At 39.0% G+C, this 15,825-nt stretch overlaps 1 long non-coding RNA gene across 2 annotated transcripts; it reads right to left on the reverse strand.

The window, feature by feature from the left end:
- Positions 1-6,630: 6,630 nt before the first annotated feature.
- Positions 6,631-15,539, reverse strand: LOC144305285 (uncharacterized). 2 transcript variants are annotated; one of them, XR_013372338.1, is made up of 5 exons: positions 15,449-15,539; positions 11,299-11,466; positions 10,783-10,895; positions 9,213-9,284; positions 6,631-6,813 (listed from the first exon to the last, which is right to left on the reverse strand). It is a non-coding gene; the product is annotated as an uncharacterized LOC144305285 (long non-coding RNA). The 2 variants fall into 2 exon arrangements; XR_013372339.1 differs by lacking the exon at positions 9,213-9,284.
- Between the last annotated feature and the right edge of the window lie 286 nt (positions 15,540-15,825).

The raw sequence follows: 15,825 nt of genomic DNA on the forward strand, positions 1-15,825 counted from the left end.
AGCCAGACAAACAAAAGGGAAACACAAAAGTTGAGTCAAAAGGGAACATTTCAGCTAACACGGGTCCTATCAGCCCCTGATTTTAAAGAAGAAGGAGGTGATCAAGAAGGTAAAAAGAAGAGGGGTGCCTGGGTGGCTCAGTCGGTTGCGTGTCTGACTCTTGGTTTCGCCTCAGGTCATCATCTCATGGGTGATGATATTAAGCCCCGAGTTGAGCTCCATGCTGAGCATGGAACCTACTTAAAAAAAAAAAAAAAAAAAAAAAAAGCTGGGATCCCTGGGTGGCTCTGTGGTTTAGCACCTGCTTTTGGCCTGGGGCATGATCCTGGAGTTCCAGGATCCAGTCCCACATCAGGCCCTGCATGGAGCCTGCTTCTACCTCTACCTGTGTCTCTGCCTCTCTGTCTCTGTCTCTGTCTCTGTCTGTCTCTCTCTCTCTCTCTCTCTCTCTCTGTGTTTCTCATGAATAAATACATATAATCTTTAAAAAACAAAAAAACTCTGAACACTAAACAACATGTGATCTACTGTAATGAAAATACTTTGGGCTCAAAGTACTAATTTACTGCCAGAAAGAGAATACAAAAGAGCAAAGAAGAGATGGAGATCTTGAGAGAGATTCACAGGACTGATGTTCCAGATTCTAAATTGAGGACTTTATTGTTAATAGTATTATTCCTGGGTCACCTGGGTGGCTCCGTGGTTGAGCAGCTGCCTTTGATTCAGGGTGTGACCCTGGGATCCAGGATCGAGTCCCACATCAGGCTCCTTGCATGGAGCCTGCTTCTCCCTCTGTCTATGTCTCTGCCCCCCCCCTTCTGTGTCTCTCATGAATAAATAAATAAAATCTTTAAAAATATAGGATTATTCCTGTGTTATAATTATTGTAAAAATTTCCGGTAGGGTACACACTATGTACTGAGGCAGGCCATCATCCTATTAAAAGTTTTTTTAACCAAGTTTAAGATGAAGCTATGTGTTTGAAAGTTATAAATTCAGAGGAAGATAGAGATTGTACATTATTTCACTTAGAAAAAATTAAAATTCATTTTGTTTTGAAGCTAGGTGTTCAGCTGGAATAGCTAATGTGCCCCCCCCCCCGCCCCAGGGCAATTGTGCCTTTCCCTTGACATTCCTTTGTTGTGTAATTCTTTAGAATCCTAATACTTGTCTTCTTTTTAATCCTGAGGGATTAAATGGTAGACTTGTAAGAAAAAAACCTGTACTGTCACCAAAAGTTTTTTTAAAGATTTTATTTAAAAGACACAAAGAGAGGCAGAGATATAGGCAGAAGGAGAAGCAGGCTCCCTGTGGGGAACCCGATGTGGGATTCAATCCCAGGACCTTAGGATCACAACCTGAGCCAAAGGCAGAGGCTCAGGTGCCCCGTCACCAATATTTTAAAATTAAAAATTTTAAATAAAAATATGGTTATGGTTTGCTTAAGTGGTTAAACAAACATCTATACCGTGGACTACCAGCCAGCAATAAAGAGTACTGAGTTGTTGATACACATAACGATTTGGATGGATCTCAAGGAAATCATGCTCATGAAAAACACTCTCAAAGGGTATATACTGTATGATTCCATTTGTATGACATTCTTGGGGCTCCTGGGTGGCTCAATTGATTAATCATTGGACTCTTGATTTCAACTCAGGTCATGGGCTCAGGGTCGTGAGATGGAACCCCATTTCGGGCTCCATGCTGGGTTTGGAGACTACTTGAGATTCTCTCTCCCTCTCCCTCTGTCCCTTACCTGCTGCTTGTGCTGTCTCTCACTCTCTGTCTTAAAAAAAAAAGTAAGCTATATGACATTCTTGAAATGACATAATTATAGAGATGGAGAACAAATTGCTCATTGACAGGGTAGGATAGGGGCATGAACTAGAAAGGGGTAACATGAGAGAGAGCTTCATGGGAAAGTTTCATATTGTTTTGATTGTGATGGTAATTACATAAATCTATACATGGTATTGAATATTGAACTATACACACATATTTTATCAATGTAAATTCCCTGATTTTTATATTGTACCACAGTTATGGAAGATGTGGCCATGTAAGAAACTGAGTGAAAGGTACATAGGCCCTCTTTATACTATCTTTGAAATTTCCAGTGAATTACAATTATTTTTAAATAAAAAGATATTTTAGGAAAAGTCTTAGAGATCAAAAAGATCCACAGGTAATTTAACTGTCATCCAGAATGAAGTCCAGCACCTTTAAAAAAGACAACAAAGTCTAGTTACTCAACAAATAACATCCACAGTGACCTGTACCCAATCAAAAGTTGGTAGACATGCCAAGAAGCAGAAAAATGTGACCCATAACTAGGAGAAAACATCAATGACTAGAAACAGATACAGAAATGATAGAGGTGTTGAAACATGCACATAAGAACATCAAAACAGCTTTTGTAATCATGCTAAACCATTTACAGATATATATGAATATAGTGAGAAGGGAAATCAGTGAAATCAAAAGCTTTAGAAAAATCAACAAAATTGTGGCACCTGGGTGGCTCAGTTGTTGAGCATCCCACTCTTGATTTCGGCTCAGGTCATGATGTCAGGGTCATTTGATCAAGCCCCACATCAGGCTCTGTGCTAGGTGGGGAGTCTGCCTCAGGATTCTCTTTCTCTCCTTCTGCCTTTCCCTTTCTCTTTCAAATAAATGAATAAATCTCTTTAAAAATTAGGGGCAGGGGGATCCCTGGGTGGCGCAGCGGTTTGGCGCCTGCCTTTGGCCCAGGGCGCGATCCTGGAGACCCGGGATGGAATCCCACATCGGGCTCCCGGTGCATGGAGCCTGCTTCTCCCTCTGCCTGTGTCTCTGCCTCTCTCTCTCTCTGTGACTATCATGAATAAATAAATAAAATCTTAAAAAAAAAAAAAATTAGGGGCAGGGCAGCCCGGGTGGCTCGGAGGTTTACTGCAGCCTTTGGCCAAGGCTAGCGATCCTGGAGACCCGGGATCGAGTCCCACGTTGGGCTCCCTGCATGGAGCCTGCTTTTCCCTCTGCCTGTGTCTCTGCCTCTCTCTCTTTGTGTCTCTCATAAATAAATTTTTTAAAAATCTAAAAAATCAGGGGCAGCTGAGTGGCTGCCTTTGGCTTGGGTTGTGATCCCAGGGTCCTGGGATCAAGCTCTGCGTCAGGCTCCCTGCTTAGTGGGGAGTCTGCTTCTTTCTCTGCCCCTACCCTCCTTCTATCTCCCCCAAATTAATAAACAAATAAGATCAACAAAATTGATAAGACTGTAGCTAGAATAATCAAGAGGATAAGAGAAGACATAAATTATTAATATTAGGATGGAAAAAGTAGACATAACTACATACCATAAAACCATTGAAAGAGTAAGAGCATTAAATGAATAGACAAATTTCCACAAAGACACACTACCAAAACTCACTTAGGAAGAAATTACAAATAATCTTATATCAAGTAAAGAACTTGAATTCATATTTTTAAAAGGTTCCCACAACCATATAGTTTTCTTACCTATCAAATATTTAAGAAAGAAATAATGCCAATTCTACACAAAATCTTTCAGAAAAATAGAGTAGTAAACACCTTCCAACACATTTCATTAGCCCAGCATTACTATTAAAAAACTAGACAAAAATCATTAGAAGAAAACTACAGACCAATATCCTTTGTGAACAGAGATATGAAAGTCCTTAATAAAATAATAACAAACCAAATCCAGAAAAAAATAAACATGATCATATATTTGATCAAGGGAGTTTATCCTAGAAATGCAAAGTTTATTTATTTCTTTCAAGTTTACTTTGAATATCAATCAATGCAATTCACATATTTAATAGAATAAAGGTGAAAAAAATATGATCATCACAATAAATGCAGAAATAGCATTTGGTCAGATGTAGTACCAAGTACTTTACTATTATGAGTAAAGCTGTTATAAACATCCATGTGCAGGTTGTTGTGTAGCCGTAGTTTTTCATTTCACTTATGTAAATATCTAGGATGGATGGATGGCTACTATGGCAAGCGTAACTTTATAGTAAACTGCCAACACCGTTTCCAAAGTAGTTATATAAATTTGCACTCTCATAAATAAGGTATGAGAGTTATAGTTGTATCGCATTCTCATCCATACGGTAGTCTCCTCCTTCTCTCCATGGAATATGTTCCAAGACCCAGTGGATGCCTACACCATGGATAGTACAAACCCTAAATATACTATATTTTTTCCTAAACATATATACCTATGATAAAGTTTAATTTATAAACCAGGCACAGTAAGAGATTAACCACAACTAATAATAAAGTAGAACAATTATAATAATAGATGGTAATAAAAGTTATGTGAATGTGAAAGTAGTCTCTCTCTCAAAATGTCTCATTGTATTCACTCTTCTTCCTGTGACAATGTGAGATGATAACACATCTGTGTGATGAGATGAAGTGAGGTGGATGACACAGGCGTTGTGATGTAGTGTTAGGACTTCTATACATCAGAAGAAGGATAGGATGCATAAGAAGGAGAATCATCTGCTTCTGGACCTCAGTTGATCCTGGGTAACTGAAACCATGGAAAGCAAAATGGTGGATGAGGAGGGATCTACTGGATTTGGTTTTGTCAGTGTTTTGGATTTTTTTTTTTTTTTTTTTGAGAGAAAGAGAGAGCATGTGTGTGCTCACAGAATGGGCTGGAAAGGTTCCTTCCTCATCTATTTTTGGGAAAAGTTTATGAGAAATTATTCATTCTTCTTTAAGTATTTGGCCGAATTCCCCAGTAAAGCCATTGGGCCTAGGTTTTTCTTTGTGGGTGAAATTTTGATGACAAAATTCAATCTCTTACTTATTATTGGTTTATTTGGAGCCTCTATTTTTTTTCTTCCATCAGTTCCAGTAGTTTGTGTTTCTAGGTATTTGCATTTTATCTAGTTATCCAATTTATTGGCATACACTTGTTTCAGCCGTTATTTTTTTTACATTTTTTCCTTCTCTCTCTCCTTTCCTTCTTGTATTCCATTATACATATGTTGGTGCATTTAATAGTATTGCAAATTTCTCTGAGACTCTATTATTCATTTTTCTTCTTCTTCCCATTCTTTGGATTGCATAATCTCTATCAATCTATCTTCAAGTTCACTTATTTTTCCTTCTGCCATTTCTATCTACTGTTGAGAATCAATAGTGAATTTTTCATCTCAGTTATTGTACTTTTCAAGTCCAGAACCTCCATTTGGGTCTTTTTTTTATAACTTCCATCTTTTTATAAACAATCTTTATTTGGTGTGACAGTGCCATCACACCTTCATTTGCTTCTTTAATTATGACTTTCTTTAGTTCTTTGATCATATTTGTAACACCTACTTTGAAATTTAAAAGTTTAACATTTAGTCCCTCTGAGTCATTTTCTGTTGCCTGATTTTTTTCAGCAACAGAAATTGTTGTGTTCAGGTTATTCTTTCTTGTTGTTTTTTTTTTTTTTTGCGGGGGGGGGTTAAATATTTTATTTATTTATTCATGAGATATACACACACAGAGAGAGAGGCAGAGACACAGGCAGAAGGAGAGCAGGCTCCATGCAGGGAGTCTGATGCAGGTCTCCATCCCAGGACCCTGGGATCATGACCTAAGCGGAAGACAGATGCTCAACCACTGAGCCACCCAGGCATCCCTGTTGGGGTTTGTTTTTTGGTTGTTGTTTTCTGTTTTGTTTTGTTTTTTTACCTGTCTTATAATTTTTTGTTGGAAATGGGAAATTTTATTTTATTTTATTTTTTAAACAAGATTTTATTTATTTATTCATGAGAGACACAGAGAGAGAGAGAGTCAGAGACACAGGCAGAGGGAGAAGTAGGCTCCATGCTGGGAGCCCAATGTGGGACTCGATCCCAGGACCCCAGGATCACATCCTGAACCAAAGGCAGACGCTTTAACCTCTGAGCCACCCAGGCATCCTGGAAATGGGAAATTTTACAAAATATATTGTAACAACCCTGAGTTATGGCCCTACCACCCTTTTCCTGGGCTTGCTTGTTTGTTTAATTATTTTAGTGACTTGCAGGATTAATGAAGTCTATATTCACTGCCCTCCCACCTCGAATGTGAAGTCCCTGATGTTGCTCCTACGGAAGGGAGGCACCTTGGGAGGACACTGGTTTTGGAAGAGCTCTCTTTATCTCTTTCCGTGACCACTTCCAGAGATTTAGCTGCACTAAGTGCCAGCTGATTGGGGACTGTGATAGACAAATGCAACTGTCATAAACGAATTATATACCCACACTGAAGGGAATGGGCAAAAAAGGAGCTGACCTCAGTAAATGTGGAAACAATATTTTGATACTGTTAAGTTAAAGGCAAAAAGAACTATAGACAAACATTAAACTCTAAGGATAAATTTGTTTCTGGCAGGGTTATGGGTCAGCACTTCTGAAACTGCATTATATGTACTCTAGGGTGGAAAAAACTTATTGTAGGTAGTGAGAGCCAGATTCCTTACTGTTGGAGAGGAGGAGAAATTATAACAAGGCAAAGGGGAGAAAATTAGAATGAACCCTATGGTGCTCAAGAAATAAATGCACATAGAAATAAATAAATAAATAAATAAATAAATAAATAAATAAACAAATAAATACATGTATACACAGAGAGTAGTATACCTAGATATATTTCTTAGCTCTTTCTATGGAGAAGAATGATACTCCAGTAGCAGTGAGCACATATAGTGTGCTGATCTTAGATTCTTGGATCTTGGAGAAGTGGTTCGTTCCAGAGCTGAAACAAGCAAAATACAGAAGGATCTTGGAGTATCGTGGTGCCAAAAGGAAGGAAGTGCTAAAAAAAAAAAAAAAAAAAAAAAAAAGTTTTTTTTTTTTCTTACAAAATGATGGAGGGGGCAGTCAAAAGAACAGAAGGCATACTGAAATAGTTTCCAATTACCAAAATTGGAACAATTTGAGGAACAAAATATATTAGAATAGTATTAGATTATAACCTAAAGAATAAAACAAATACAAGTGTGAGTCCATCCTGATGTAACTAAATAATTCAATAGATCATAAATGAAGAAGAGACTTTTCCTTTCAGAAGAATTCCAATGAATACATTTAGGAGGAATAAAGGAAATAGAAAATCATCACTAGAAAATCTTGCTTCAGGTCAGATCCACCAGTGAATGCTAACACAAAAGGTTGGCACTTTAAAGAGAAACAGGGTATTTGCAGTCTCAGACTATGTAATTTATTAGTTATCTGGGAAAAATAATACCTTTCCAGTGGAGACACCTGGCAGACATGACGTTAACGATGTGATCAAGGTCACTATCACCAATAGTAAGATATGTTGATTTCATATCAGACACTGTGAAAGGCATATTACCTCTCAGTTTTTCTTCCTTGAAATGTATAGCCTTGATTGTATCAGGAGAAAACACTAGACAAATCCAAACTAAGGAGCATTCTACAAAATATCAAGCTAGAACTCCTTTAAATTGTCAAGATTGTGAAAGACAAGGAAAGAAATGAGGAACTGTCATAGACTGGAGTAGACAAGGGAGGTATGACATCTAAATGGAACACAAGATCCTGGATTGGAAACTGAAACAGACAAAAATAAATCTTAGAGCAAACACTTGTGAAGTCCAAATAAAGCATGCAGTTTAATTAATAGTAATGTACCAATATTAATTTCCTAGTTTTAATCATTGCACTGTGGGAACTGCAACTTGTTATCACCATGGAAGCTGGGAAAATACTATAGAGAAACACTGTACTAATTTTTTTATTGTAGTGAAATACACAGAACATAACACATCAACCATTTTAACCATTTTTAAACATAAAATTCAACGGCATTTAGTACATTTACTATGTTATAAAGTCATCACTAACTAGAGTTTCAGAACATATTCATATTCATCAACCTAAAAGAATTCTGTAATTTTTAAAAAGATTTATTTGTTTACTTGAGAGAGTGGAAAGGGGCAGAATGAGAGGGAGAAAGAGCCTTAAGCAGACTGTGCACTGAGCACAGACCCTGACACAGGGCTCAGTCTCTTGACCCTGAGATCACAACCTCAGCTGAAACCAAGAGCCTGACATACAACCAACTGTGCTACCCAGGGGCCCCAGAACTCTGTAATAATTTTATAATTGTTTATAAGGCTAAAATTATTTCAAACCAAAAAGTTTAAAAATTCACCCATTTATGATTTTTAAAAAAATTTTTAGCATACTGCTATAAATGAGGAAACTTCCTTAGCCTGAGAAAGGACATCTATGAAAAATCTATATGTAACATATAGGTAACATAGCATTTAAGGGTAAAAGACTGAATGCTCTCCCCTAAGATAGGGAGAAAGGCAGGGGTCATACTCTCACCACTTATATAAAACTAATATCATTTAAAACAGTGTCCAGGGATCCCTGGGTGGCGCAGCGGTTTGGCGCCTGCCTTTGCCCCAGGGCGCGATCCTGGAGACCCGGTGATCGAATCCCACGTCGGGCTCCCGGTGCATGGAGCCTGCTTCTCCCTCTGCCTGTGTCTCTGCCTCTCTCTCTCTCTCTGTGACTATCATAAATAAATAAAAATTAAAAAAAATATATTTTAAAACAGTGTCCAAAAACATGAAATACTTAGGGGTAAATTTAACAAGATATGTTTATTGAATGTACAGTGAAAACTCAAAGACATTGTTGGAAAAGTAAAAAAAAAAAAAAGACTTAAATAAATGAAGACACACCAGTGTACCATGCTCATGGACTGGAAGGTTCAGTATTATATGACAGCAGTTCTTCTTAAATTGATATGTGGATTTAATGCAATCAAATAAAAATCCCAGCAGGCTTTTCTTATTTTTGTAGAAATTATAAGCTGATTTTTAAAATTTATACAGAAATGCAAAAGCCAAATCAACTTTGAAAAGTAACAAAGTTACATTACCTGATTTCAAGACCTAGAATGGAGGTAAAGAAACCAAGTCAGTGTGGTATTTTGATTAGAATAGATGTATAAGTAGGAAGGAAGTCCAGAAACAGAACCACACAGATATGATCAATTAATTTTCAACATAAGGGTCAGTGTAATCCAATGGGGAAAGGATATTCTTTTCAAGAAATGGTGCTGAATATACTCATGGGCAAAAATAAACCTTGACCTTTATCTCACACCATATAAAAACATTTGCTTTAAATAGATAAGAGACCTAGACATAAAGGCTAAAACTGTAACAGTACCTAGGAAAAATGCGTAGAAGAAAACTTTCAGTCTGGAATGGCAAAGATTTCTTAGTACACAAGCAGTGTGAACTACAAAAGAAAAAAGTGTAACTTAGACTTTACCAAAATTTAAAATATCTACTTTTTGAAAGATCTATTTGGGAAAATTAAACGATAAATGGGAGAATGTGAGAAAATATTTACAATACCTATATTTGCCAAAGACTCGTACCTGGAAGACATAAAAGTCTTTCACAAATCAACAACAAAAAACAACCCAATTAGAGAACGGCCAAAAGATCTGAATAGACATTTCTCCAAAGAAGATATATCAACGGCCAATAAACACTTAAGAAAATGCTCAACACCATTCGTCATTTGAGAAATGCAAATTCAAACCACAAAGGGATAAGAAATTGACAAACTGGTTTTGAGTGTTTTTGTACCATTTCAAATTCCCCTACAAATTTATGAAAGTTCTAATTGCTCCACATCATCACCAACACTTGGTATGGTTACAGGGAACATAAGAAAAACTGGGATTTTGGGATGCCTGGGTGGCTCGGTGGTTGAGCATCTGCCTTCAGCTCAGGTCATGATTCTGAGATCCTAGGATCGGGTCCACATCAGGCTCCCCGCAGGGATCCTGCTTCTCCCTCTGCCTGTGTCTCTGCCTCTCTCTCTCTGTGTCTTTCATGAATAAGTAAATAAAATCTTAAAAAAAAACAAAAGAAAACCCAGGATTTTTCTAATGTAGGAATGCTGGCTATACTGACTCCACGTTTGACCTACCATCTCATTGTTGTTTGCTTAATAACCCCTTTGGCCTCCGTGTTACAGGCCTCCTAGTATAAACTCCATGCTTACATTCCAAGACCAGAATGTTTAGGGAGCCTGTTCTGGATTTCGGTTGGCTCACAATCCAGTTTTCTCCTCCAGAGGCAAACATGCCTCTCCTCCAGAGGCAACAGATCTGCTGAACATTAGTTGTATATGGGAACACTCCCCTACACATCCTCCTCTCCTGTAAAACCAGTAAGTTAAAAACTGGACTTTTGCTGAGACTGGCTGCACAGCTGTTTGGATATTTATCCCCCAGATCCTCCCTGTCAGTGAGTCACTCCAAAATAAAACTGCATATTCCAGACGGAGTTGGGTGCTTTGTGTTTTCAGTCTCCAAGGGCCTTCTCAGTTTGGGGACACTACATTCTTCGTGCTCTGGAACATATAATCAGTGGGGGAAGAAAAGTAAGGGCAAGATGAGAGTTCTGTGTTCAGTACAAAATTTGTTAATGTTTTACCCAGCAAAAAAACAAAAACAAGGGGCGCCTGGGTGGCTCAGTCAGTTAGGCATCTGCCTTCAGCTCAGGTCATGATCTCTGAGTCCTGGAATCAAGTCCCATATTGGGCTCCCTGCTCAGTGGGGAGCCTGCTTCTCCCTCTCCCTCTGCCTGCTGCTCTGCCTACTTGTGCTCTCTCTCTCTCCCTGTCCGATAAATAAATTAAATAAATAAATAAAAAGACGAAAATGAGAAACAATCCTCTAACACTTGGGGCCATCTTTACACTGGACAGAAAATAAAAGCACCTCATCTTAGTTTTACAGGATTGCAAAATCCATTGGCTCCTATCCTTTGGCAAGTCAAGTTTCCTTTCCCCCAGAAAATCTTCTGTCCTCAGCCAGGCTGGTTAGACAAACCTCTGCAAAACACAGAAAGTTCACAGAGTCATTCTCCAAGTTGTGGATAATTTCTCTTAATAACAACAATCTCCTAAGCGCCCTTCCTGGTCACTCTGGTCCTTGTCTCATCTGTTCTCTGCGGCAGAATGATTTGTTTTCAAAATGCCAGGCAGCAGAGTTTCACCTCTTAAAGCTTAAAGCTCTGTGGTCCCCTAGTTCTGACACGGAAGTCATTGCCTTCCGGCCCACACTGTGAGGCAGGAAGTTGTTTGGAGACTGACCCTGCCCCCAGCTTGTGGGATGGGCTCCAAGTGGTCCGTTTATGGACAGCACGTGAGATAAATTGATTCAATCAGAATAAACCCAAGAGTTTTGAGAGATTGTTGGGGCACCAGAAATTCTCTCTCTCTCTCTTTTCATTACCTCTAGGTAGATGTAAGTTCTGGAACTTCTGCTTCTCCTTTTTCTTACCAGGAAAGAACCCAGCCTGAGGATGAAGCCAACCATGGAGGGGATAGAGTTGGAAGAATGATGTCAAAAGAATGGAAGCCTTGACCAGTCCATTCTTGATGACTGGAATTGTCCAGTTACCTGAGCCAATAAATTTTCTTTATTATTATTATTATTAAAGATTCTTGTACTTATTTTATTTTATTTTTTTGTATTTATTTTAGAGAGAGAGTGCAAGAGTGGGGAGGGGGAGAGAGAGAGGGAGAGACAAAATCTCAAGCAGACCCTACACTGAGTGTGAAGCCCAACATGGGGCTGGATCACATGACTCTGAGATCTTGACCAAGAGTCATACCCCTAACCAACTGAGCCACTCAGGCAGCTCTTTCTTCATTATTTAAAACAGTTTGCCTTTTTAAAAAGATTTTATTTATTTATTCATGAGACACAGAGAGAGGCAGAGACACAGCCAGAGGGAGAAGCAGGCTCCCTGTGGGGAACCCGATACAGGATTCGATCCTAGGACCCTGGGATCATGACCTGAGCCAAAGGCAGACACTCAACCACTGAGCCACCCAGGCATCCCTCCTTTGTTTTTTAAAGAACATATTTATACTGCTGATTTTGTGTCTGAAACTGTTTTAAGCACTGTACTATATTAAATAATTTAAACTTTTAACAACCTTAGGAGGTAAGCCTTTTTTTATTCACTGTTTACAGATGAGGAAACTGAAATAGAAAGGTCATAGTCAGAACATGAGAGACTCCTAACTCTAGGAAATGTACAAGAGGTAGTGGAAGGGGAGGTGGTCGGGGGGGATGGGGTGACTGGGTGACAGGCACCGAGGGGGGCACTTGACAGGATGAGCACTGGATGTTATACTATATGTTGGCAAATTGACCTCCAATAAAAAAATATACAAAAATACAAATTTTAAAGAAAGGAAGGTCATAGTAACTTAGCCAAGGTCAAGAGCTGGTAAATGTTACAGCCATACCCTGAACCTGGTCCGTGTGGTCATGGAGTTCTTGCTCTGAACCATCACTATGACTTGAGTGTAATACCCTGGTCTCTAGAGGCCGACCCCAAGTTAGGAATTTGATACAGTAGTTTATTTGGGAGATGATGTTAAGGAACATCAGTAAGGGGGCATGTGGAATCTGCTTGAGATTCTCTCTCCCTCCCCCTCTCCTCCTGGTTGATTGAGCTGTCTCTCACTCAAAAAAAAAAAAAAAAAAAGCATCTGTAAAAAAAAGAGAGAGAGAAAGAAACATCAGTAACCAGTAGGGCAGAGAATATAGCCAACAAAGAGTATGGATCAAGTAAATTACTGCTGTGGGTAATTGGGTCTTAATCCTTTCAAAGAACTCTAGCAGACACGTGTGTTCTGATCACCTGTTGCTGCAGAGCAAATCACTCCAAACTTAATGCCATAAAGCAACAGCTATAACTGATTTTGTATTATATCTCTCAATTCTGGTGGTTGACTGGGCTCAGTTAGCAGGTTTCTTGCTGGGGCTGCAGGCTTCTTCACTCACCTGTCTGATGCTCGGTGCTGGCTGAGCCATGGCCTCAGTGTGGGCTTTCAGCCAGAACATAAGCATGTGGCCCCTGTGTGTGGCCTGGCCTCCCTCACAGCATGGTGGCAGGGTTCTAACAGTGAGTGTCCCATAGAGAGGGCCAGCTACCTTTTACAACCTTACCTCGAAATTCACACAGCATCACTTCCGTTGCTTTCTGTTCATTAGAAGTGTGTCACTTAGGCCAATCCAGACTCAGAGGCTGTGGAATCAGATTTTACCTTTTGATAGGAGGAGGGTCAAAAGCCAGAACCTGTCCTGGAGTGGCTACCCCAATGTGAGAGAGAAACTCTCCTATGGTATGTTTTTCTCTTATAGGTAGTGGACTCCGTCTGTCTAGGGCAGACTTTGGCTCCTCCTCTCTATACTCACCTTGACACTGACACCGCCTCATATGGCTTATATTAGAATATGTATAGATGCTGAAAGATGTTATTTTCAAGCCCTTTCAGTTCAGCAGCCCCTAACCACGAGCCACAGAAGATAAAGACTACTTCTTGCTTTGGAAGGATGGGGTGGGAGAAATGTAGCAGGAAGAAAATCAAGCTAACAGCCACATATGTACCATAATGCCACCAAGACACTTAGGTATGTCATGTGGTGTTAACATCTGCTGAGGTGTGATGGTCCTCCAAGGCAGGAACTGGGACCGTTCAGTGGAATCCTTAGCACCTGACACAGGGGCTGGCATACTCAGCGCATACTGTATGAGTGAGGATGGACAAATACCTGCAACTATATCCATGTACACAGATAATTTAGAACTATTTTATTTGTGGGGCACCTGGCTGGCTCAGGTGGCAGAGTGCGTAACTCTTGATCCCAGGATAGTGAGTTCGAGCCCCAAGTTGAGGGTAGAGTTTACTCAAAAACAAACAAATAAATAATAAAAATATTTTGTTTGTAAATAATTTGAAATTTACAGAAAATTTCTGAGAATCAGAATGATAGAATATTTGTGTGCCCTTTCCTTTACCCAAAGGTCTCATATTGCTAATATTTTGCCCCATTAGCTTAATAAATAATAATATAGCTATAATAAATAATAGTATATATGTTAACAGAATGACATATAATAATCATTATACTATATTATATCTTATAATATATAATAGGATATGTTATATATAATTATATATAATAGCTTTAGTATATAATATAGCTACTATATATTAGTATATATTGTAGCTTTAATATATAGGTATATGTATGAATATAATAATATATTCTTATATGTAGTCACATATTATATATGATCATATGTCATGTATTATAATTATATATAGTTTTATAATCTAAATATATGTAATTACATGTAATATATTACTTCTAATAGTATAATTTATACCTATAATATATGATAATTATATATAGTTAACCCTTGACAATATGACTTTGTTTTTTTTTTTTAATTTTATTTATTTATTCATGAGAGACACAGAGGCAGAGACATAGGCAGAGGGAGAAGCAGGCTCTATCCAGGGAGCCCAACGTGGGACTCGATCCTGGGATCCAGGATCAGGCCCTGGGCTGAAGTCGGCACTAAACCTCTGAGCCACCCAGGCTGCCCAACAATATGACTTGGAACAGCATGGGTCCACTTATGTAGTTCTAAAAAATTTTTAGAGGCACCTGGGTGGCTCAGTCAGTTAAGTGTCTGCCTTTGGCTCAGGTCATGATCTCTGGGTCCTGGGATGGAACCCCAAGTCAGACTCCCTGCTCAGTGGGAGTCTGCTTCTCCCTCTCCCTCTGCCTACTGTTCTACCTGCTTGTGCACTCTCTCTCTCTCTCTCTCTCTGTCAAATAAATTAATTAATTAAATATTTAAGTAGAAAATATTTAAATAAATGCAGTACAGTACTATAAATGTATTTTCTCTTCCTTATGATTTTCTTAATAACATTCCCTTTTCTCTAGCTTACCTTATTATAAGAATACAATACATACTATATACAAAATATGTGTTAATCGACTGTTTATGTTATCAATAAGGCTTCCTGTCAATGGTCGGCTATTAGTGGTTAAATTTGGGAGGAATTGAAAGTGACACATATTTTTTCAATTGCACAGGAGGTTGGTACCCTTAACCCCTGTGTTGTGCAAGGGTCAACTGTACATTTTTACTGAATCACTGGAGTATAAGGTCACCATGTATCAAGACTTGTATCCCTAAGTATTAGTATATTTCTTTAAGAAATTCTCTTATGGGGGGATCCCTGGGTGGCGCAGTGGTTTAGCGCCTGCCTTTGGCCCAGGGAGCGATCCTGGAGACCCGGGATCGAATCCCACATCGGGCTCCTGGTGCATGGAACCTGCTTCTCCCTCTGCCTATGTCTCTGCCTCTCTCTCTCTCTCACTGTGTGCCTATCATAAATAAATAAATAAAAAAGAAAAAAAAAAAAGAAATTCTCTTATGGGACACCCGAGTGGCTCAGTTGGTTAAGCCCCTGTGTTGGGGCTCAAACTCATGACCTTGAGATCATGACCTGAGCCAAAACCAAGAGTCAGCCACTTAACCCACGGAGACACCCAGGCAACCAACCCATCAGCGACTTCACAGTTTTGAGGAATACTGGTCAGCGATTTTGTAGAAACTCCCTCAACTTGGGTTTGTCTGATGATCTTCTCATGGTGAGACCAAGTGAGACCATTCTCATCACATCATACAAAGGGTCTGTGACCTCAGGATGACTTATTACAGTTGATATTGACCTTGATGGCTTGGTTGAGGGAGGTTTCTCCACTGTGAAGTCACTCTCCTTCCCAACTTCCTCACTTGTGTGACCTTGCTTCTTTTTTTAAATAGAAGGTTCCTTGATTTGTGTTTTTGTGTTTGTCTGCTTCTTCATTATTAAATTCTGGTTAGGCTTTCTCTGCCAGAATGCCTGCGTGAGTAATCCTGAGTGCTTCCTGGGGCAT

Source organism: Canis aureus, chromosome 3 (genome assembly GCF_053574225.1).
Source record: "Canis aureus isolate CA01 chromosome 3, VMU_Caureus_v.1.0, whole genome shotgun sequence".
Taxonomy (NCBI): domain Eukaryota; kingdom Metazoa; phylum Chordata; class Mammalia; order Carnivora; family Canidae; genus Canis; species Canis aureus.